The sequence below is a fragment of the Puma concolor genome, chromosome E4, assembly GCF_028749965.1.
Source record: "Puma concolor isolate L17-30 chromosome E4, mPumCon1.1.hap2, whole genome shotgun sequence".
Classification (NCBI taxonomy): domain Eukaryota; kingdom Metazoa; phylum Chordata; class Mammalia; order Carnivora; family Felidae; genus Puma; species Puma concolor.
In genome coordinates, this window is record NC_141683.1 from 8544378 (window position 1) to 8569080 (window position 24703).

Genomic DNA, 24703 nt, shown 5'->3' on the forward strand with positions numbered 1-24703 from the left:
AATAATGATCGGGACTTATATGACCAGCAGACTGTAGATACTCAGTTGATATTTATTGAATTGAAATCCTGTTTTATCTGTTTATCCAAAAAGGAGATAAATCCATTTATTAACATTCAGTGAGTACTCGCTGCTAAAAAGAGGGATCAATCAAAAGCTCCTGCCCTCGAGGCTACTTATGGTCGTCTGGGAATAGGTACATCTTAATAGGTACATTGGAGTTTGGCTGGATAAGTGCTATGTAATAGAGGCATGAGCATTTTCTCTTTTATGGAACGGACTATACAGTTGCTTAAAATACACTCTCGGTGCAGCTGGCTTTTCCCCTTGGAGTTTGTGTGTGGGTCTTTAAGCCAGGAGAGGCAGGCAGGAGAGGCAATGATGAGGGCATCCGAGAGTTTCCTGACCGAGGAGAGAGGAGATTGTCTCGAAGATTTGCTTTCTCGTTTCCATTTTCTTTTAGGAAAGAGGGTCCTATTTGAGGGTAAAGCCTCCTCTTTTCTCTTTGCCCTCTCCCAAAAATCAAGCCACCAGTTTGCTTGTGATGACTTTTTGTCCACGTTTCCTCCCATCAGATCAATCAAAATGTTGGAAAAGGACTCCTCCATTAAGTAATAATAGGAAATAGGAAAGAGGGTCCTGGGCTGACTAACCCAACCTCCCTGAACCCCAGGTCTCCATGATTGGGGTGGGTGGGGGTTGGGTGGAACCTGGGAGTGGGGAGTGGGGCCCCACTTCCTGACTTGACCAGGCAGCCTCGATGGGGAGACTCTGTGATTCCATCCCCCACCGGGTGGCTGGAGTGGTGGCCACCACTGCCATCCCTGTGACTGGCTTGCAGAGAAAACATGGGTCCTGAGGCTGGAAGAACAAAGCATCCTTGGGACATACTTACGAAATAAAGAGTTGGAAGAGCAAATGGCTGCCACATCTGGCTTTTTGTAAAAATTGGTGTTATTAGTTTTTAGACATTCATTACTATACTAATAAGAGAGACTTTTTACCTGCTTGCTTCCCTTCCCGTCTCTTTTTCTTTCTTCTGTTTAAAAACATGTATCAGCCACGTCTAAGCTAGGCATACGGGTTCCCCTCCGTCCGAAGGTAGAATGACCTGTGAAACCTTTCATAAGCTGAAATGGCGTAAAGCAAAGAAACGATTACCATCAATTTACATGGAAAAAATTTTTGAGCGTTCCCAGACTCTCTTAGGCTTTTCTGATACCTTAGGACACCTGTTGCTAGGGGGATGTGCAAGATACGTGGAGATGCAGCTCGTGTGCTCACAGACACAGGTCAGAGTCCCGGATGAGTGTGGGTCCCAGGAAGGAGCTGGGTGGCACTCCTTGCTGGCCGGGTGCACCCTGCCTCACGTAACCCTCACTGCCAATCAATCGCCTTTTGCCTTTTTTTTTTCCACAAAAGCAAAAGTCCTCTTTGGGTTTCTTCCAGTTTGCAAAAACAGGAACGAGTGTAGGTGTTTCGTCAAAGTTGAAGTAGCTCAACGGGAACTTTTGAAAAGCAGAGGGTGTCTGGAATGGGCGAGGCGAGACAGGATCTAATCCTCAGATTGCTTACCACTGGGAGCAAACCAAGAGAGGGCTTCAGGGCAGCACCGAGCAGGGCCGTGAAGGTGACCTAAATGTAGCCTAGTGCTTCGCCCACAGCGTGCTCTCAGCTGTTTCCAGAAAAAAAAGATGATGCCAGTTTTCTCTAAGCTTGTAAGCTTCTCCTCCTAGATGGTAAACTAGTGAGCCATGCTAGCACAGTGCTTGGTGCACACACACACACACACACACACACACACACACACGTATATGTACGTATATAATACAGGATGCTCTACAAATACTGGTTGAAGGAAAGAAGAAAAAAGGAGTCACAGATAATTCATCTAAGTCTAAATTGGACTTACTTATATTTTCAGACTGAGCCTCTTAAAAAATTATTTCCAAAATTGCTACTATCTGCTGTGAGCGTGCTCATTTCTGAGTATTCTGTGGGCGCTTCTGTGATGTGTCTGAGAAGAAGACATCTTCTGTTTTCCTGGGTCCCTCGCGTGAAGTGCTCCGAATCCCATGTTTGGACCCAAAGAGGTTCTGGTTGGAATCAGCTTGTTACCAAACGGGGGCATTTCTTGAATGGCTCCTCTGAGTCTGGGTTTTCCGAGTTATGATGGTGGGACTTGGAGGGGTGAAGGGTGCTCGGGGTATCGTGGGGTGAACGGGGGTTGGGGGAGAGTGTGTGAGACGAGACATGAGAAACCGTGTAAAGACAAGTGACGATCAGATGTAGGAAACTGGCCGGACACAACCTTCCCGGGGTTGTGTAGGTAGGCGAAGTAGGCAGGGCAGTTGTTTCTCTAGCGAGTGGCTCAGATTCCAGCCCATCCTCACTTGGTCCGGTCTCTCCCCATCTGTAAAGCCTCCTCTTTTATCTTTGCCCTCTCCCAAAAATCAAGCCACCAGTTTGCTTGTGATGACTTTTTGTCCACGTTTCCTCCCATCAGATCAATCAAAATGTTGGAAAAGGACTCCTCCATTAAATAATAATAGGAAATAACAAATAAGCCCAAGACGTTCAAAGTGGGATTTTTTTTTTTTTTTATTAAGGCAGAAAAGGTTGTAGACCCTGAGGCAGGGGAAGTGGTTGAATAGGAGGCTCTCTGGGCATGCTCCACCCCCCCCTTCCAGTTCAGCACATGTAATTTAAACCTGTCCTTGGGGAGGAGTAAAGAGAGAATTGCCCCCCCACTCCCTGCCAGTCCCCTCCTCCCACTGAAAATTCCTAGTCAGAGTCTGTGATATCTCAAACGGGGCTGTCACTTTTCAGGGTCACTCCCTGGGGATATCCTTCCCCTAATCCCAGTGCAATTCAAATGTTTCTGACTGAAGAACAGGACCCATGTAGGGTCCTGCATTTGTTTTAGCGACTTTGCTATGTAGCCCTCTCCTGGGGCTGGGGGTGGGAGGGGGGTGGTCTTAGGCAAGGAATCTCACGGTGGGCTTTGAGGAGGGTAGTAGGTCCTTGAGGACCAGTACAGTCCCCCCTTTTCCATGGGGGTATGTTCTCAGAGCCCCAGAGGATGCCTGAAACCCTGGGTAGAATCGAACCCTAAAAAAACTGGTATTTTTCCCTGTACATATCTATGATAAAGTTTAATTTATAAATTCACCACAGTAAGGGGTTAACAATAATGACCAACAATAAAAAGAACAATTCTAACAGTATTCTGTAATAAAAACCGTGGGAATGTGGTCTCTGCCTCTCAGAATATCTTACTCTGCTGCGTTCACCCTTCTTGTGATGCTGGGAGATGATAAAATGCCCACGTGATGAGACAGAGTGAGGGAAATGCCGTGGGCATCGTGATGTAGCATCAGGTTACTATTGACATCTTCTGACTGTACGTTCATAGAAAAGAAGGTCTCCTTTGGCTTGGTTTGGAAGCCACTGGAACCGGTTCCTCTGACTTTTCTGTGGCCATCCCACTGTCTGAGAACCACAGTCTGTGTAAGACTTCTTATCTATGACCTTTGCAGTTGCCAGGACTCCCCCAAAGTGGGGCATCGGGGGAACAAACAACAGCGCCTGTGTCTAGCCGAGACACTTTTGCACTTTGCTTTGGAGACTCTTTTCTTTACCTCCGATGCTCGTGTGTTGTTCTGTCCTTGAGTAAGGACTCTCCCCTGTGTGCAATTAATAAACAAAATAAGTTTCAATTTCTAGTCTCACACATTTTCCAGAACATTCCTTGAGGAAGGGATGGTTACAGATGGAGATTTATTTGTTCGGTCAAATATTCAGCAAATGGCATCTTCCTGGGATGCTAAGTTACAAGAGGGAGAAAAGCTGCCTGGGAACCCAGTCGTCCAGCTCTGATATACACGGAGAAGACAGCTGCTGTACTTAGAAGCCCTTGGAACTTAGAGCATTTTTTAGGATGTTGAAAGACCATGCGCTAATGGGTCCAGACAGATAAGCGTAAGAAACACAAAGCGTGTTGTCTGCAGAAGATGCACGTGTGTGTATTTCATTGCTGGCCCAGAGGAGATTGTTCGTGGGCGAAGATGCTACGGTCATCCCAGGTGTAAGAACAAGCATCAGACATGGCGCTAGGCGTGTGATGAGTGTTGAGTAGAACGTATGTTTTTGCTTCTTCATTTCCAGAACAAAATGGAAACACGCATGCCCATGCGGAGCAAGCGGCATTCGGATGCAGGGGAACAATTAGTGGCCTGTTGCACTATCGAGTAGATGGTACCCAGGGAGCCTGCCGCTCTTGCTCCTGGTGGATGCGTGGTTTCCTCACCTGTTGTGTGGGCGCTGATGACACTCATCGGGCCGACCTGGTCCGCCTCCACGGTGGTTGCGAATCTCTAGGGAGCTGTGGGTACGAGAGGCTTTGTAAGTTACCAATTCACACCACAGCTTCAAGATTTCTTCTCAAACCTGCTGAAAATTGAAGCAAGAGGAAGAAGCCACAGATTGGCAGGCACGCGGAGGGCCGATTTAGGACATGGCGTGGATTCAGAAATCTTGTTGACCCTGGCATCGGTGGGGCATGCGGTGGATATGAAGCTCGAGATCCCAGGAGGGTGGGACAGAGGGTTGTGATTGGGAGTTAGATCCCGGCGTGGGGACACCGTTCTCCACGGAGGGACCTGGAGAATAGAGGTTACCTGCCCACAGAGAAAACCGGTCCATCAGGATTGTATCTGGAGAACGAAAACTTGAGTGTCAACCTTACAGACCCTCACCCCTCACGCCCAAGGAGAGCGCAGGACTATGTGGGCAATGGAAATGGCACGTGTGGTTCATTGGCTGGTTGGGTTTGTGTGTGCGTATCCCTATTTCACCTTTCCTGGCTTCACGCACTGGGCCAGGCTACAACTACAGCTGTGTCTTCAGGTAAGACGTGCCGGTGTCTTTCCCCCATATGCGTGCGTGCGTACGTGCGTGCGTGCATGTATGCTATTTGAAAACCGTGTGCCTTATTTGAGTATACTCCTTAGCTTTATGAAAGCGTGTGTATGGTGGAGGGGACACGGGAGGGGCATTATGCAGGGTGTTGACTTGGTAAGTTGCTTATACTCAAGGTCTTGCCTGCTTCCTCTTTAAGTGAAGGGGTTCGATTTGAGTGATTAGTAAGGTCTCTTCCAGGCGAGGCTTGGAGCATCCCTTTTTAGGGCAAAGAGCCCTTTTTGTAATGGGAATACTCAACGGTTCACCTGCCTCTTTGTTTTCTCGGTAGTTGTTGATCTCTGTGTGTCTGATTTTCTTAGAGCAAGGACATCATACACACACTTACTGGCTGTGTGGAGTTTATTTTCCTATTCCTAGCAATGCAAAACGAGAGGTTTTCGATACATAGATTCACTTAGCAACTGCATGGAGTTAGTCCCTCAGAAGATAAATGAAGGGCCATCTCGTTGGCCCATCTATCTGCCCGTCTTTGTCACATAGGATTTTGTGAATCTGAGACACAGGCACAGAGCTGCCATTTACAGCAGCCCGCCCTGGTGCTTGGGGAGATGGGGGGACAGCCTCACACATCACCCCAGGGGGTGCTTCCCGGAGGGGTGGGGAGCCAACTGCCAGATGTTGGCCGCAGCGCCCCCTCTTGCAGCCCTGGGAGCGTGAACCCCCCCACCAAGTCATTTAAGTTCACGTCTTCCATACAGGTCAAGAGGGGAAAGAGCCCCGGGGGTGCAGGAGAGGCTTTGGCACCTCTCCGCTCCCCATGCTTGGGACGGACACCCGATTTTGGGGGGAACTGAAATCCAGACTCTTGAGGCAGAGACCAAAGGGCCGAGGCCGGACCAAAAGTGACTGTGCGATTGCACGCGGGTGCAAAATAATTGAAGGAAGCAGGGATACCCATCCCCGGGAGCTGAAAAACCTCACGTCCAGATGTGGTCAGAGAGGTTCGCAGAATGAAAGACAGTCTGATGAGTGAGAGACACACGCCTGTGGAGCACAATAGAAAAATCGATGGTAAGTGGAGGTGAAGGAGTTTTAGCGGGGTTTTATTGAACACAAAGAAGAAAAACTTGGCTTTTGCGATGGTTCCAACTGTACGTTAATGGCCCTTGTTTAGAAACGACAGGGTTCTGGGGGGGGGGAAGGTCACCCAGGAAAAGCCACCGGCCTGCACCACAGGCAAGCCCACACGTGCACCCCGGTGCGGGAAGGGGGACACAGACTCAGCACGAAACGTTTTTGGGTGTGCGCCGTCGTGGGGCGAAGCGTGCTCTCATTTTACGGGCACAAATGCATAGATGCAATTTGGGGGTTTTCGGAAAAGCAAGCAGTTTGATCTGTCTTTTCCCATCCCAGGCTCCTTCTCCCTTCCCTTTGCTTCTCTGCGAGTCTGCTGTGGCTTTATTAGGAATTCCCTTTAGTTTAGGGGGAAAAAAAAATAGAGGGAGAAAGAGAGCCGGCTGGAGGGGGAGACTGCAGAACTCGCTCTTGGCCAGCAGCCCACAGCATGGGCCCGGCAGCCTTGTTGAGTCGAGCCCCGGCCTTCTGTTTCCTTAAGCACACCCCCTGTCCCCCCACCGTGCCCTCCTTTTTTTTTTTCCTAAGGGGGCCGAGGGAGGCTGCCTCTACCCTCCTAACCCCCTTTTCTTCCTTTCTTGTTGTTTAAAGAGGATTTTTTTTTTTTTTGGAGGCCTGAGCTGTGTGGATTTCTCCTCCCTGGCCTCCCCTTGCCTCCCCAGCCCCCTCCCCGATGAAGAGTTCATCCAAAGTTCGCATCCAGACTCCGAACAAAGTGGCGCAGACCTTTTCCTGACTCCTCACCCTTTGTCCTCATCACTCAGTGACAGACAGGAATCAAATGCTGAGGACCCAGCCGGGCGAGAGGGGGCCGTGGGTTCCCATTAACTTGCCGGGGCCCTCGACAGACAAGCCTCGGAAAAGGATTTTTGTTGCAGCGTCCCCAGGCACACACTGCGAGCTCCCCAGTCGTTTGCCGAAGGCTTCATCTGGTTTCTGTTGGAGGGAGAAGGGTCTGGGGGGGGGGTGTGCTGTAAGGAGACGTGGCCGGTGGGGGTGGGGGGGGGAGTGGAGAGCAGAGAAGAGGCCGGAAAATGATAGCTGGGGTGCTTTTTCCTAAAGCGGAAAACGCTGAAGCTTTCTGATCCTACTGTGAGGAAACAGATTCTCTGGGAGTTAAGGGTTCACCTTTTGGAGGTGGATTGCACTTCTCAGGACACCAGAGGACCATAGAGCAAATTACTGCTTCCAGAGTGCTAAATGATCCCCTGGTGCCCTGGAAAGAGCCCGTTTACCTCCAAAAGGTGAGTTGTTTATTGCCGGAGAGTCGAATATTGGCTGTAATGCTGGCTCATTCATTCTCTCACATCCCTGCGAGGTATTTAGGGTGGAGGTGATATTACCCACCTGTCACCACGGGAAGGGGGCCTGACAGATGCTCTTTGGATTCCCGTTCCCAGGATGGGATGGCTGGCCAGGGAGGTGAAGTGACTTTTCCAAGGTCTTGTAGTGACCGCTCCCTGAAATACATCAGCCAGCTCTAACCAGGAAGAAGGAGGCCAGACGGAGGGCAGTGCTGTGATCGTCCTGACCCCAGTAGGGACCGCTCCCTGTTTCCTTAGTGCTTCGAGGCCCTGGGCCTGCCCTCCTGCGCTGCTTGCTTCACACGCTCCTGCCACGACTCCCAGGCTCCATCCGCCCTGTGCCTCCGAGGTCAGCACCGCTGAGGCCCCGTGAGCGAGCTGCTGGTGGGAGTGAAAAGTGGGGCCTGAACTGGTAAGGAGGAAATTCAGTTGCAAGGTGCCATTTTGGGCGAGCCTGCAGGGAGAGGACAGTAGCGTGAAATCTTGCTTGGCATTGTGACCAGACCTATCGCCTCTTGTTCCCCTTAGTCCGGATCGTGGTGAACGCTGTGGCTCCCGGAGGTGGTGCTATCCGCCAGCCGTTCAGTGTGGGCGATGAGGGGAATCAGGTGTTCTTTCCACTGGGGCGAACGGGTAATGGATCTAAGGAGTCAGGACGCCTTGGGTTCTGTTTCTCCTTCTGGCTGTGGCTCTGTTAAATAAATTGTAAACCAAATAAAGGACAGACAAACTATACTCCTCGTAGGGATGCCGTGGGTGGTGAATTAAAATCTTTGCATGCTTACACGTCTTAACATGTCTGGTGTTTTGTGTGCATTTCATATGTGCACCTGTGCATGAGCCCCGGTAATCCACACGACCATCCTGGGAGGTGGAAATGGTCACGGTTTAGCAAGTGAGGAAACTGAAGCAAAGGCTGATGAAAATAACTTGCCCGAGACCAGCTTCATTGATGGCCGTGTGCGTTATCGTGGAAATACAGCACACGCCCGGTGGTGTTTTTGCAGGATCGCTCTGTTAGCTCGGAGGGTTTGGGAAGCGAGGGACAACCTTCTTAATTAAGACCCTGGAGAAGTGGGATCCGGAATCCCTGCAGGCGACGAGTGCTTACCTTTGCACAGGTTGACAAAAAGAGGACTTTCTAATTGCATCAGAAGCATCCATGGTGATGGGGGAATTTATCCTGCTTAGGAGAATCAACTTTCCAATAGATGTTTTAATTACTAATGATCCTTGCCAATTAATTAAAAAGTGTGTCTGTCATGGTGCTTCCTTGGCAGCGCCTTTATTGACGACGAGTTTGTGTGCATATTCGAGTAGTAAGGTGACATTTCTCTTCAACGTTTCCTAACCCAGGCTTTTTGTGGCGGAACATCCTGTTAGCAGACTGGTGCCGGGTTTTCCTACTCTACAAGCGGAGACGGGGAGAGAGCCGTGCGCCACCCCGGGCTCCAGAGTAGCTTGGTGACCCGGTCTACACTCCAGCCCCGGCGCTCCTGCGTTGCCTCGGATCCTTGTTTCTTGTGAACTTGCAAAGGCCATTGGCAGAAAGTGGGGGGCCCCTGCGAAGAGGGGTGCTGTGCTGCTGTAGTTAGAGGCAGTCTAGACTTTCCACCTCCCCTGTGGTATTCTTGGCAAGTTGACAGGTATAATTGATGAGTTATTCTAAGAATGTGATTCCTGAGTAAGTCTAGAGTGGGGTGGCTGGGTTTCTGAGTAGTTAATGTGGCTGGGGGAAGGCAGCTGAAGGGGGTGGGGGTTGGGAAGCCGGAGGGAGGTGGGGAGGAGGGTCTTTGTTCAAGCTGAGTGGTGGTTCGGAGAGAGGGTGGCAGGGAATCCTAGCTCACAAGATCCTGTCTGGGCTCACGGTCTCCGGTCTCCGTGCGAGAGTCTAGGTGGAGCTCCCGTGTGAGTCCAGCGTGTGTCCTAGGAGACGGGAGAGGAACACTTCATCCAGCTCGTAAACCCCCGTGCCAGCCTCCTCAGTGCAGTTTATAGGCATTCACAGAGGAGTTCTCCATTGCTGCTAGTTCGCCCAGTTGCGCCACAGCCCCAAGCTACGATGGTCCCCGGACGGCCCCCTCCTTCTCAAGGGTCAGGAAAGGAGCGGGGGCTGCGGTTGCGAGCCCCGCTTCCCAGTGCCATCAGGATAAGCAGGTGCTGACGAGGGCGGCCGAGTCCCGCCTGGTTCAGGGGGAATGGAAGGGCACGACCTTTCTGGAATTGGTGTGGCACCCGCACACAGGACGTTCGACAGCAGTGCAGGATCCGTGGCCGTAGGGGGCCGGCCAGAGGTCAGGGCATCTTCCTCCTCTGCTTTGAGCTCTCTGCCTCAGGGATTCCCCCTCCTTCCCACCACCCCGTTGCTCCTGAGTGGGGTCTGCTGCTGCCTGTGGCATGCCAGTCCCCCCGAAACCTGCCCCAGCCAGCCCCCCACTTGCCTTGCTGCTGATGGAGACTCCTCCTGGGTTTTCTCCTGAGCCCTGGGTTCCGGCGGGTGCCTCTCTCCTTCCCGCCCTGGGAACTAACACTTCTCCAGCATCTGTAACACACAGCCCTTAACATTTTTTCTAAACCCAGGCTACTTATTTCTAGATCCAGACACAATTATCGTGCAATTGTGGTTGCACTTTGATTTTCCGGATGGTAGGTGGACCCCAGATCCCAGGGCTCCTTCAGAAGAATTAAGCTGTACCCGTGAAGGTTAGAAGTACTAAGCCGGCCCCACATCCTCTCCCCTTTTTCCTGATGGGAAGACTGATCAGGTAGGCGGACGTGGGTGTGAATTCCACCTTCGTGGTTACCGGCTGCATGACCACAGTAAGTTACTTAACCTCTCTGTTTTGTTTTCAATCTGTAAACGTGAGGGTATTTGGCTCACCCCCAAAAGTTGCTGAGAGGGCTAATAAATAAATAAATAAATAATGGAAAGTGGCCACTACTTTGTAAAAATATTGCTAGTTTTCTTCTTTTTTAGCTTTTGCTAGGTCGGTGCATTCCATCTGGTCTCCTGTAAAGGATAAAGTGCTTTGTGCCTTGGGGACCAAGGAGATCAGGGTGCTTTCTGTGCCCAGAGCGGGCCCTTGCTTTCACTGTGTTGGTTTCTTCCCTGGCCCCGCGCGATGGCCCTAGGTCTCTGTTGCTTTTGAGAGGTTCAGCTCCTGATTTTCTTAGGGTTAAGCTGATGTTCTCTCCCTTTGGGGGAACCTGACTTTTCCCACCTTCCTTTTCCTTTGCCCCTGTATTCCAGGTTGCTGTTTCTGGGTAGGACCTCCTGGAAAGTAATAGGACAGTGCGATGATTATAGTAACCTAATTTGCATAGCACTTTATAAATTTAAAATCACTTTCCTGTTTCATCTCCCCCGAAATGTGGCATTATCCCCATTTCAGAGATAAGGAAATCAAATCTCTGTAAGGAAAAGATTTCAATCCTTTTTTGTTACTAACTTGCTGAGGAAAGGTCACTCAGAAGCGCAGAATGAAACACAGAATATTAAAGCTGCAGGGGAGACTTTAGAGATCATCCCGTCCAGTACTGAGAAGGAGAGGTATGTTACATTCAGATAGAAAATTTAGAACTTGCAATTACCATGTTTAAAAAGGCAAAAAGAAACAGGTGAAATTAATTCCAAGAATATCCCAATGTATCTAGAATATTATTTCAATTCGTAATGGACTTAAAATTATAAAGGAGAGTTTACATTTCTTTTTTTTTTTTTTTTTTGGACTGAGTCGTTAAAGTTGAGTATGTGTTTTACTCTTAGAGCACATCTCCGTTCAGATGAGCCACATTTCAAGGTCTCTGTGCCAACCGTGGCTGGTTTTTACCTTATTGGACAACTCACATCCGGTCTGTTAAATTTTGCAGGTTAGGGCAGTGAGGCTTAGAATTATGAGGAATAAGTGGCAGAAATGAAGCAAGTCTGCCTTCTGAGCTCTTTTCACTGTACCGTCTGCACTCAAGTGACTTCAGTAGGAAGACAAAAGAACCTGGTGTCTGCTACAATTTTACGTCTTCTCTCTTACACTCTACAGTTGGGCTTAGAGAGGGCTCCCACTGTCAGTGGGCTTTCAGACAGCTCCATGCCTGTCCCCAAAGGTACATCGTACTCTTTCCAGTAGCAGAGAGACCTTTCGGATTGCTCAGCCTGTCTAGGGGAAGTAGAAACCCCTGGTACGTCTGCCGAGCAGACTTACTTCCCTTCAGTGGAACAGGGTCCTTGCTGCTCAGAACTTCCCTCTCACTATCCCTGGGCAAGAAGAAGAAGAAGAAGGAGAGGCATTTATTAATCACCACCTTTGGCATGTTATGTGGGATTGATTTGCTCATTGCCACCACCCAGCTCAGCTTTGCTTTTAGGAGGTGATCTCCAAACTGATACGGTCACTGTGTATTCACCGGCTTCAAGAAACCACCAGTGGGAAATCTTATTTATGGCGATGATGGTTATGGTTATGATTATTGACAGCCATTATTATAAACATCATTATTATTTAGTGTTAATCAACAGCAGTATGAAGGGCGCTCTAAAGAACATGGAATTAGACTCTGTCCTTGCAAATGGGCTCATAAGAAAAAAATGACAGAAAGAGACACCCAGCCTGGGCTGGCTCAGAAAAATACATGCTAGGGAAATGCGGCTGACAAGCTAGCTCTGAAGGTTGTAATTTTCAGGGCTTTGGCGGAGTCCAATATGGCACCCTGAACATAGATTAGAAGAAGAGAGAGTAGAATTTTCCAGTAAAAGACATTCCATTGTTTCAGGCCAGTTTTAGTACTAGACTGAGTTATGAAGAACAAATACAAGGGAAAACGTTGGCTGTTGTTGCGTTTCATTGACATGCAGGTTCATTTTTAGGATCTGTTTCTACCATGTACTATTTGCATTCTTGGATGCCTTTCAGGATCACTGTGATATCATTAGAGACCTGCCCATGATCTGGGAAAAACTTGAGTCTACTGCAGAGAGTGCTTGTTTGTAGGATAGAAGCTGCTGTTTCATTCATCCTCATTTTAGGTACAGCCTTTAACTTTCCAGTTTTCTTACGTATTAAATAGGAATAATGGTAACTACATGATAGCGTGCAGAGAATTAAGGTGTTATTATTTTGACCGCTGTTAGGGCACGCTAATTTTGTTTCCATACTAAACTCTAAGCTTTTATTTATTTATTTTTTTACGTGTATGTTGCTCAACTCCTCCAAAATTAAAAAAAAAAGTCCATATCTTGGGGCACCTGAGTGGCTCAGTTGGTTAAGCGTCTGACTCTTGAGTTCAGCTCAGGTCACGATATCATGGCTCGTGAGTTCGAGCCCTACGTCGCACTCTACGCTGACAGCCTGGAGCCTGCTTGGGATTCTCTCTCTCCCTCTCGCTGTCTCCCGCTCCCCTGCTCATGCGCTTGTCCTCTCTCTCTCTCTCTTTCTCACAAAATAAATAAGCAAACATTTTTTTTTTAATTTTTAAAAAAAAAATTTTTTTTTCAACGTTTATTTATTTTTGGGACAGAGAGAGACAGCATGAACGGGGGAGGGGCAGAGAGAGAGGGAGACACAGAATTGGAAACAGGCTCCAGGCTCCGAGCCATCAGCCCAGAGCCCGACGCGGGGCTCGAACTCACGGACCGTGAGATCGTGACCTGGCTGAAGTCGGACCCTTAACCGACTGCGCCACCCAGGCGCCCCAATAAGCAAACATTTAAAAAAAAATTTATTCAAGAGGAAGCCGGGGCTCAGAGAAGTTTAGTGTCTTGACACATCCACACGGGAGATAAGTGGCACGTCTGGGATGTGAGGCTGGTTTCCTGACTGGGATCAATGATCTGTCTTTAGTTGTGCTCCTAACAGTCCTGGGGGTTAAGGAAGGCATGCTCCAGGACCCAGGCTTCGAGATAGGAGTTCTTGCTGGTCTTTATTTTGCTATGTTTTTTTGGTACAAGTTGCCCAATAGGGTAAGATTCGTTTGGGGGAATGGTCATTGCAATTAACAATTTGAAAACACCACTTCACAGTCATGTTTACATTTTGTGTACTGCCGGTTACTTCACTCCTTCAGCTGGGATGGGTTTATGTGGCCCCAAAGGGCCAGGTAGGAGGAGCGTCCCCTCTCCCTGTCATTTCTGGAAGGAATAGAGTTGGTTTGCTAGCTGGGAAGGCGGTCGTCCCCTTAGAAGGTAGATGGTGATATCAAGCGTCGATGGTTGGAAAATACAACATAGTTCTTTGAAGGGGTAGACGATCTTGACTTGTTGGAACGATGGCATCATAAAGGAGTTTTGGGGAGGGGCACAGCGATAATTGTCTACCATACTTCCAAATTTGTTGACCCCAAAGCAAGAGTTTCCCAATTCTTTATATGGACCATTGTACCCATTTGGCTGTCCCCAGTGATGATGATTCTAAGGTGTGGCCTTGAAGCCAGGACATGTACGTACTTTTCCTTAACAAATTCCTTAAGTTTCTTCCACATTTTAGGACTTCAGGAATGGCCTTTTCATGACCTTGGTTTTGGGGTCATGTGGCTATGTGATTCCTTAGATGAGTTAGTTTGTAGCGTGTAACTGGGCACTTAAGAAGCCTTGGCCTTTTAGGAAACTGATCTGAATTGTTGCCGTACGTTTCTGTAGGGTTCCCAGTTCTGGGTTTCTGGTTTTGGTTTGTTTGGTTGTTTAACCCGACTAGTAGAATAAGAATATGTTTCTCTTTCTCTCTCTTTTCCTTTCCCCCTTCTTTTCTCCTCCCTACCTTCCTACAGTGTGGTAGAATCCAGAGAAGGATTTCAGACTGGAGTTGGGCGGGGTCAAGGGCACATGGGGAGGGCCTAAGCCATAGCCTTCCATTGTCTGTTGTCATCCTTGGGTATCTCTCCTATCCAACCCTCACAGACGCCTACCATGCACTCTCGCAGCTACAAGAGTCACCTGCTGGAGGCGAACTAGTTTAATTTCCAGACTTTTCCAATGAGCAGACTAGTGCCAAGTGGTCTTTAGTTGAATGCCCAGAGCCCTCACTATGTGGTGAAGTCCTCGGAGAACCTGCTCCTGTCTGGTTTTGCCATTTGTGTTATCATTTCTGGGCAGCAGGATCCTCCCTCCCCAGCTCCCTTCTGCCCCCTTTATCCTTCTGGACGTTTTGAAGGGCTACCTGGGCAGCCACATTTTTCATAAAGAACCTCAGACCTTGACATTTGTGCAGTACCGTAGAGTTCATAGCACATTTTCATTTATGTTATCAGATTTGACCTTTCAAACCACCTGGAGGTAAGAAGGAAAGGTATCATTATCCCCTTTCACGTAAGCAGTGGAGGCTCAAAAGGTGGAGTGACTTGCCCTAGGTTATTCAACAGGTATGTGGCTGAGCTTGAATTTGACTCCTGGTCTGGGTCCACACCAGCCCCTCCCTGCCCGTAGGCAAAGTAGTGTTCCTCTGCATGGGCCTCCGTTTTCTGTGTCTTTTTCCTCCTGGTTTTTCAGCAAAGAAGCGTCAACAGGCTTACCAACTGATTTCTTTTTTTCCCCTTCCACCTGTCCCTCAAGATCTCACGTCCCACACCACTCTGTACCCCAACCTCGCTCTCCTCTGACGCCAGCGTGAACTCCCGGTTTTCTCTGAACTGTGTCATTCTTTCTTAATAGATCCTGAGCTTGACCCCAGTCTCTTTCTACTGCTCGCCCACTCCTGCTTCTATTTATGTTTCTTTTCTCTTTCTTCAGGCCAGTCTGGAACTGCTGGGCAAATGCTTAGCTGTTCTTTTTTCTTTCTTTCTTTCTTTCTTTCTTTCTTTCTTTCTTTCTTTCTTACTGCTGGGCAAATGCTTAGCTGTTCTTTTTTCTTTCTTTCTTTCTTTCTTTCTTTTTTTTTTTTTTTTTTTTTACATTATTCCCATGTGAATATTTTGTCCGTGGCCTCCTCTCCCTTTTAGTCCTTTCTGGGGAAGGGTTGATAGTTCAGACCCATCATTTTTCTTGTGCCGGTCAAGACTTACAAAAGCAGCTTGGGAGGGGGGCTGTCCTTCAGGGTGGGGGAGGGACACGGGCCGAGTTGGGGACAACTGGTGATCCAGTCAGGATGCTGGAGGTTGGAAGGACACTTGTCTCTTGTCTCCCTGCTCTCATAGAAGTGCTTGGGGGCAGCTTGGACGAAATGGGCTGCACCCTTTCTAAAAGCCTGTTGCTGGAGTTTAGGAAGACTGGGGGTACATCCTGGCGGGTGTCCTTTCTTCGTCTTACTTTTCCTATTCGTTTGCTAAGCAAAGAGCAGGCTTTGTGCAACCCCCCTCCCCCATTTCCCCCCTTTTCTTAAAAAGCTTCTGTGCTCTTTTGAAACAAGCCAACAAAAGTTGAAGCCAGTGTGTGTATGCAACTCAGACCTCATGAGCGGTTCTTTTGCAAAGCAAATTTTAATTCACAGCGGCCAGTTTGGGGGCAGTGCGAAAGACCCTAATCGCCCTGGCAATCTGAAGTACCTCGCCTGATGCTGAATAATGAGGCATGGTGTTCCTGTCTCCTAGATCTCAATTTAGTCTGTTGGGCCTGATAATTGTGAGTGTATTTATGGGGACATTGGGGTAGAATGTGTGAGTCAGGACTGTCCTTAAAAAAAAAAAAAAAAAAAAAAAGCCAAGGTGTAGTGTTCGACTAAAATGACGGAAGTCTTAAGGACCTAAACGGTTTTATTCCTTTTTAACTGAAGTCAACCTGTACTCCCTCTCTCGACACAAAGCCAACAGGGCTTCTAGCAATTTCCTATTGACCGGGACACCACCATGCCTATTTAGAGCAGTGTAGCTTAACTGGTTAAAGCAGTGTTTTAACACTGCCGTGGACCTGTTCCTGCACCACGGACTCCATCCCTAACTCGGTCGGGCCGTCTCCGGTCACACAGTACACTCAGGGGCAATCCGAGGTGGATCCCAGACTGGAGTCATCCCAGTGGATCACTTTTGACGGGGCCATGGGAGTGATTTCCGCACCTGAAGAATGGCTTGCCTTTCTCGCAAATCAGGAATCTCTCTGCCGTGGGAAAATCAGAATGCGGCAGGGATTTCTTTATTCGATAGCCACCCCCTTTTGAGGTGAGAAGACTCCTATGCTGACAATAAAGCAAAGGAGAGAGGAGGGAGGTCACTGGACCTGTGGTTAAAGGGGATTGGGAGGAAACCTCATTCCCTGGCAGGTAAGCTCATTGCGAGGGTGACGGAGGTTTTGCCACATTTGTGGGGGTCACCGGCGAGGGGAGCATGCGCGACTCTTTCCCCCAGGGGATGGGAATGCGGGACTTGAGGTTGTGCCGGGCGGAGGGTGAGTCTTGGGGGACGTGGTGTGGCATCCGTGTGCCCCCATGGAGCACGTGCCCTTCTCCCCATCCCTGCCACCTGCCTCACCCTGAGCTTTCACTGCATTTCCTTGAAGATCGTGAGGGTTCATACACTGCAGTCGGGTACGCTGAAGATGCTTGTGGGGTTCCTCTTGCAGCGGGCCCATTCTGGGGAGACTCCAGGGAGCCACCCCCCTTGTCTCTTTCCCCGTCCTGGCTGCTGGCGGTGGTGGCCGCTCTGTGGCTCTGAAAGTTAATCCTCCCTTGTTAATCCGTTTAGGTAAAGCTGTTAGTTAAAAGGTAATCTGTTTAGCCTCTCTTTCCCCGGTCCCCCCGGCTGCTAGAGGAGAAGGGGTTTCTCGGACGCCTGCGTTTTGGCCCAGCCACTGTTCATTGTGGCCTCGGGAGAAAAGCTGCCCGACCAGTTCCCAGGCCCTGGTTAGTTAAAGCCCTGTGCTGTTCCCAGCACACACAGGTACAGTGGGGGCTGGAGAGAAACCGCCTAGGAGAAGGAAGGACTGCCAGGAAGGGGCCCACCCTCCAAACCATGACGCCCCCACGCCCCCCAGCCGGGTTTCAGTTTCTGCAGCTGGGGGCAAACTTCAGGCTTCTGCCCTATTCTGGAAGTGGGTCTCCATTTTAGCACTCCAGGAAAACGCCCGGGCCCCGGTTGTTCTCGTGGGTTTTTACTGTATTGTATTTTTTGATGTTCTTGTTAATTTCATTGCTTGAACAAGGGTCTGGTTGATGGCGAAGAGTGGGTGTCGCCCACTTAGGCACAGCGCTCGCCCGCAGCCACACGCGGCCCCACAGGCAAGAAAGCCTGCGCCTTTCCTCCCTCCCGGGCACCCCAGCCCTCTCCACCAGCCCCCGAGGTCCCACCAGCCCCCGAGGTCCCACCAGCCCCGTGTTTCCTCCACTTGACCTGCTCCCCCCGCCCCCGCACATCTCCCCCCCACCCCAAGTCCCTAAATTGCTCACTTGCACGAAAGGGCCCTTGCCTTTGAGGGGAGCTCTCCAGGCACCTAATTTCTCCCCGATTCCTTTCTGTCCTCAGAGGCCCCCAAAGGTACTTTGTAGCATGTTTGCTGTTAACCGGCTGTAAATTAGGGGCTGAATGTATGCGGCCTCCATGAGGGCCTCCCCGGGCTGGCGAGTGTTCAGTCCAGAAGGCCGGGGGCAGGCCCGAGTGCCCGGGTGTCAGGTTTCAGCCTCGTGTCCCCCTCCTTTCTTTTCTTCTGCAGCTGCCTTACCTCCCTTCCTTATCTTTCACCTCTTTCCTTCCTCCTTCCCAACCCACTCCGCCCCCACCCTCCAGAGTTTTCTAAAAGTAGCCACTAGGCACAGAGCGGGAATAATGAGACTAGGAAAGCAGCATTTCGGTTTTTTTGTCTACACAAGGCAGGGCCAAAAGAGTTCGTGCTATTTCCCTCCCCCCCGCCCCCCCTTTCCCTGTTTTTCCTTTTCTGTCTTTGTGTTTTCAGCCTTCTTTCTTTCTCTTTAACCATTCCGGTTCGGAATGGTTGCTTGCAAAAGAGAGGAATTTTGAATAACTGCCTAAGTGAAACAGAATGTGGAGAAAGTTCAGCTCTGTCTCAGGCTTTGAAAAATTAAAATGAGGGGCGCCTGGGTGGCGCAGTCGGTTAAGCGTCCGACTTCAGCCAGGTCACGATCTCGCGGTCCGTGAGTTCGAGCCCCGCGTCGGGCTCTGGGCTGATGGCTCAGAGCCTGGAGCCTGTTTCCGAATCTGTGTCTCCCTCTCTCTCTGCCCCTCCCCTGTTCATGCTCTGTCTCTCTCTGTCCCAAAAATAAATAAACGTTGAAAAAAAAAAATTAAAAAAAAAAAAAAAAAGAAAAATTAAAATGAGAGGTGAATAACGCAATTTTGTCCTGGAGGGGCTGGCCAGATGTAGCTCAGGGCCTCCGCTCACGGCGCTGGGGTGTTTTTACCTGCGTGAGGGGTAGTCGCACTTTGTGTGAAACACTCCGTTACTTGAAAATATGGACTCTCAGAAACAGATACCGAAATATTTAGGGTTTCCAGAAGAAGCCTTTGTGTGATTCAGTGTCTCATTACACGTGTTTTTTAGGCGGCATCGTAGGGACCATGGAAGGTAGTGGGTTCTGTTGAGATAACAAACTTCCGAGTTTGTGCAAAGTGTGGTTAACTTTTCCAGAAATCCGTTGCTTTTCAAATAGAGGGCTTGTGACAGGCTATGTGGAAAACACCGACCTATCCCACCAGCGTGGGGACAGAGCGCTTCCCGGGGATATCTGCCTTATACGCTTTGAGTTTTAAGTTTCACGTGGCCTGTTTTTCAGTTCAGTGACTGGACTGTAGCTGGGAAGGAATAATATGATCATCTTAAACACGTACTGTTGGCCGTAGTGCAAAGCCCTTTGTACATGATCTCATTTAATCCTGTTTTATTTTATTTTATTATTATTATTTTTTTACATTTATTTATTTTTGAGAGACAGAGTGAGACAGCATGAGCAGGGGAGGGGCAGAGAGAGAAAGAGACACAGACTCTGAAGCAGGCTCCAGGCTCTGAGCAAGCAGTCAGCACAGAGCCTGATACGGGGCTCGAACCCACGAGCCGTGAGATCATGACCTGAGCCGAAGTCAGACGCTCAACCGACTGATCTACCCAGGCACCCCCTTATTTAATCCTATTTTAGCAACGAGGAAACCGAGGAGTGCAGAGGTTCTAGAAATTGTACGAGGCTTTGCTGGTGCACAGCCTGCCTTCTTACCTGTCTGCGCTTTATAGTCATTTACACGGTGTGCTCATTACTCTTAGGATTACAGATTTCTGAGGCTCCTTCCATCCTAATATTCATTCATTCACTCATCCATTCATTCATTCATTCACCAGACACCTGTACAGGACGCCTCCTGTGTACCGCGATGCCCTGTCATTCAGGCCCACACTTGGTGCTGACTTTTTGTCACAGGGTCTAATGAGTTAGCCATAACCCATCAGGAGTGGACATGGCCCCTTTATTGTGTCCTGTGAGTCCTTGCTTATGCCATCCGCTTATGACTGTGGCATCCATATGTAATAGTCATAAAGGACTTGGCAGACAAAATGAACTTCTAGAGAGGACTGCATTAAACTTTAATAGAAAGAATTCTTAGTAATAAGCTGAAGACGCGTCTCGGTGTGTGGCTGAGCCGTTCCTTTGAGGCTTGAGTATAAGCTATGTGATAGTCGAGACTTTGACTCATTGCTCCGTCCTGCCACCTAGAACATTCTCTGCCATACGGCAAGGACTCCGTATTTACTTAATGAGTGAAGGAGACGGTTAATGCTTTATTTGTGCGTGGGGACTGATGGCATTTGCAGATTTTGTATAACATACATTGCATAAACATTCATACTGCCTTATTATAACTTAATTTTTTTGATGAGCGAGAGGGATTTCAGAATCTTACAAGCTCATTGATTTACAGAAGATGGTCTAACTGACTCTGCAGTGAGGTTTGGGGGAAGGATGCCAAAGTGACATTAGAACCAAGTTTCAGTAGATCTTGAGGGATGCAGAGGCGTAGCTGAAGAATGAGTATGTGGTGTATCCAAGGCTGAGTACACAGCATGTGCAGAGGCCTCGAGTCACGTGATCGTGATGGCCAGAGTCCAGGGCCATCCCGGGCTCCAGTTGTGTCAAAGCTAAGAATTCCCAGTTTGGAAGGCTTCAGTAGTAATGCTTGGAGCATATCAAGGTTCTCAGAGGCTGAACAGAGCAGGGAGGAGGATGAGCTGGGTAGCCTGTTGGGTACTCAAGTCCAGGGGTCAGCTGGAAATATGCTTCAGAGAAGGGTCAGGGCTAGAGACATGAACGTGGGGGGCATCAGTATGTAAATAGCAACCGATGTTATGGGGGGAGGAGTGTGAGGGTACAAGAATGTCTGTGTAGAATGTGAGAGGACCAGGGAAGAACACCGAGAATGCCAACATATGCGGGCTGGGTCGAAGAGGGTTAGACAAGGGTTATCAGAGAGGCAGGAGGATCGCTTGGAAAGAGTTTCACCTTCAGAGCCCAGGCAAGTGTGAGGACTGCAAGTTCACCCACATCATGGGGTGCCAGGGCCTTGCTCTGGACTCCCCAACTTCTGTCCTTAACATACATTATGTTCCGTTTGTCAATTTACTGTCTATTTCCCATGAGTTTGTGAGCTCCATGAACACAGGGTTAAGGTGTGTTTTATCCTTGTGCCTAGGTCAGGAATGGCCAAGAGGTTTCATCTCATGTGCCAAGTCTGAGAATTCTGAGCTGAGTACAAGGTCCTCGGAGAAGAGCGCCTTAGTCCATTAATGGTTTTCTGATGTGGGTTCAGGAGCAGAGGCTGGTGGCAACTTGCCATGTAGTTCTTCATCTCTGCATTAGGCCCTCATTCATTCATTATTCAGCAAATATTTACCGGGCACCCAACATGGGCCACGTCCTGTGCCAGATCCCCAGTAAATGTTTATCGAATCAATATTGAATGGTTAAAGCTTGCAACAGCCTTAAAAGGAGCAGTAAAGGGACCCGACCCGGGATGGGCAGCCTTTGAGAGCCTCGTGGAGGTCAGCCTCTGTGTTCTGTGCCTCTGCTAATCCCATCCACGCGTGCAGACGTGCACCGGTCGGCCCAAAGTCCTTGTAAACAGAACGCCGTATGTCCGTGATTACAATACAAATGCTTTTCACTTGTATGAGTACTTAACTTAGCAGAGTACGCTCACATCTCACTCGACCTTTGTATGGTCTCTGACTGGAGACATAGGTCATAGGTGGTTCGCTCCATGGGACAGATGAGGTGGTAGAGATGTTTATTACCTGAGTAAGTAGCAAACCTGAAACTGAGCTGGGGGCAGAACACAGGTCTGACTCCAGCTTCTAGCTCTTGAGAGTATGGCGCTGGGCTCGGCTTCTCTGATCACAGAACATGGCCCTGCTCTTGGAGTAACTGGAAGAGCCTGATGCCTCGCTTCTTTCCAGAGGATTTTCCATGGAACCCACAAGGCACCAGACAGCCCTTGGGTGACGGGAGGAGGAAGAAATGATTGGCTCCCGGAGGCTTCCCGGGCTCCCATTCATGATTCATGATTCTTTCTCTGTAGCTAATTTTTGTTAAGTAGAAGAATTCCAGGAATCCTTCAGGAATTGAGGGAGACTGCTCTCTCCTGAAATATAAAACATCTGCTCTTGGTCTCTTTGGAGCTCCACTGTCTGGGGGAAAACAAGGAAAAAGAGTTGATATGAAACAGACATTTTTTCAAACAATAAATTCCCCTTTACTCATTAATTAAAAAATAAATTTAGGGACAGAGGCATCTGACTTTTCAGGAGGCCTCTCCTGGCACTTTTTTTTTTTTTTTCTGAGAAAGTGATAAATTCAGAACAAGAGACCGAGTCTCTAAGAACATAAAATTAGGGGTGTCGGTTGGACGTGGCCTTTCCCTGTAACTCTACCATGCTTCAGCATGCTGGGCAATTTTGAGAAGGACTCAGGCTTTCTTTCTCTCTTTCTTTTCTTTCTTTCTTTAAAAAATTTTTTTTATGCTTATTTTTGAGAGAGAGACAGAGACAGAGACAGAGCGCGAGCAGGAGAGGGGACAGAGAGAGACACACACATACATAGAATCTGAAGCAGGCTCCAGGCTCTGAGCTGTCAGCCCAGAGCCCGACGTGGGGCTGGAACACGAAGCACAAGATCATGGACCTGAGCCAAAGTCAGATGCTTAACTGACTGAGCCACCCAGGCGCCCCAGGACGAGTACTTTCTTATTGTTAATCAGAGACATGAACACCTCTAGGGACAGAAGCATGGCGGGACCTGTTTTACGGTCTGAAAAACACAGAGGGAAATTGCCAAAAATCCTCATCTTCATGTTCCTGTACCTTTCGCTTCCTTCTTTGTTAGCCCTTTTCTATCCCTGCAAATTCCCTTCTTGTCTCCTGGCTACCTGAGGCCTCCCTGGCCCCATCCTCCTAGCCACCCCCCCCCCAGGCCCCATCCCCCAGGCACTCTGAGATGCTCAGCGTCTTCTAGGGTTTTGCTCTTTGGGCCATCACTGTGAGCCACCTGGATTTCATGGAACCACCTAAACCCTTTCTGTTGAATTTGGCAAGAGCTTTAGAAACGGGGAGTGGGGGGGGGGGTTGGGGGGGGAAGGAAGGCAAGCATGTTTAGGGGCGGAGACCATCCCAATTTTGCTCACACTGTATTCCCAGCACCCAGCCCAGTGACTGTCGCACAGTAGGCACCCCATCTTCATTCGCTGAAAAGTGATCTGTAAGTTCAGTGGGGGGTACGGCAAAACAAGAGGGGAGTTAGTGCCTGGGCCTCTTCAGCAGAGAAGGAGGTCCCGTGACTTGAGGGTGTCGGAGAAGATGCTTCCTGGCAAGTCCCAGAAGGGGACAGAGACACCCAAGGGTTGGCGCAAGTTCACGATGTCCAGCCCTCTGCCCCTGTGCGGCTCCTTTTGTTCTGTTGGGTTCAGTACCAAGGCAACGGATGGCTGCCACCTCGGTGGCCTCCCCTGCCCCCTTGTCCCCGCTTGCCATCGGCCTGCAAGCCTTAATGCAGCCCTCTCTGGCGCCAACAAGAGCCTCCCGCAGAAGGGGAGCCTCGAGGGCCTGGAATTGTGAGGGAAATGTAAGCTCTGAGTTGGAGGGTGGTCCTCGGCCCCTCCCCTTCCCTCCTTTGAACCCGGGAGGGGGCTGGTTCCAGGGCTCTGTGGGAAAGCTCTTTTGAAGGGCGATGCACTTGGGCCATGGGGCCCCATTCCACTTTAGTTGAGGGGGTCCCCGTCGAGTTCCAAAGAAAACGTGGTGAGGGTAACATAAAAGCAGAGTTTAGCAACCAGGGACCCAGTGGTCTGCAGGGCCCGCTTTCTTAATTGCTGGTGGATTAGGCCAAGAAGGCACTGGGCTGGGGTGGGGTGGGGTGGGGAGAGCTTTTGTAAGAGGTTAAGTTCCTGGTGGAGTGATGATTGGATTAGCAACAATTTGGTGGAAACAAGGATGTACCAGGAGCAACACAAGTGATCTCTGCGTCCCTCCGCTTCGCCACAGACCTTAGTTGGGCCTGTGGTCCTGGAGGGGCCTGGGGCTGCTGCATCACCCTTGTTGGGGGGGGGGGGGGCGGACTGGTGGAGGAAGTCACCTGGTTCTCGTGCCCCTGAGCCTCGGGGCCACACATTTGCATGTTCCCCTGTCCTTCCAAGCTGAGCCCGGAGCTGCGGAAGAAAGAAAAGAGAAAAGCAAATTAGATGTTTGACCAGCAGAATGAATTCTGTCTCCAGTCAGGCTGGCTTACATTTGTCTTGCTTTCTATTTTCTGAACTTTCTCTCACCATAAATCCTTTCTGTTCTCCTTTTATCCATGAAAATGTTGTAATCTTTGTGCCAGCACTTTTGGCTGGTGGGGTCTGTCCCAGCTTCATAACCTCCCACGGTCTTTTTGTCACTTTCTGGTCTGTCCCTCGGAGCCCCCCCCCCCCCCCCCCCCCCCCCCCGCTTTGAAATGCCTTTTTCTTTTTCCTTTTTCCCTCTTTTTCAGCTTTCAGGATTTCTTGCTTTACGCTTGGACGTTCACTTGACCCTTCTTGGGGTCTGGTTTTTTTTGTTTTTTTTTTTTTCCCCTCTAGCTTTGGGTCATGTTCCCATTTCTATCTTTCAATTAAGATTGTTACTCTCGGGTATACACAATCACCCGGGATCAGTTCTCTTTTTGGTTGTTGTTTAGAGATGGGAGTCAGCCTATTCAGAAAAAAAAAAAAAAGAATGTCCCCTGGATGTGCCATCCTGTACCGAACTGCTTGTTGGCTTTGAGGCATGGAAATAAACATTACTTACAGGTCGGCCGTCCACTCTGCCAAAGGAATAGAAATGAGGGTTAACGCACCCCACAGGAAATGGAGGCAACCCCATTTTGGAGAGGGGCTGCCTGACTTGGGAGCTGGAGTGAGGGAGGGCCTACGGTGTGCCCGGCCTCCCACTAACATTTCCCCCTGCTTCCCACTTTACCTCC

At 49.5% G+C, this 24703-nt stretch overlaps 1 protein-coding gene and 1 long non-coding RNA gene across 4 annotated transcripts in view; one reads left to right on the forward strand and one right to left on the reverse strand.

Annotated features, from left to right (window-relative positions):
- PBX1 (PBX homeobox 1) overlaps window positions 1–24703 on the forward strand; it is a 298333-nt gene that overhangs the window by 20645 nt on the left and 252985 nt on the right. The window lies entirely within an intron of this gene.
- Window positions 19976–24160, reverse strand: LOC147572445 (uncharacterized). Its single transcript, XR_015246368.1, has 2 exons — window positions 23837–24160; window positions 19976–21897 (listed from the first exon to the last, which is right to left on the reverse strand). It is a non-coding gene; the product is annotated as an uncharacterized LOC147572445 (long non-coding RNA).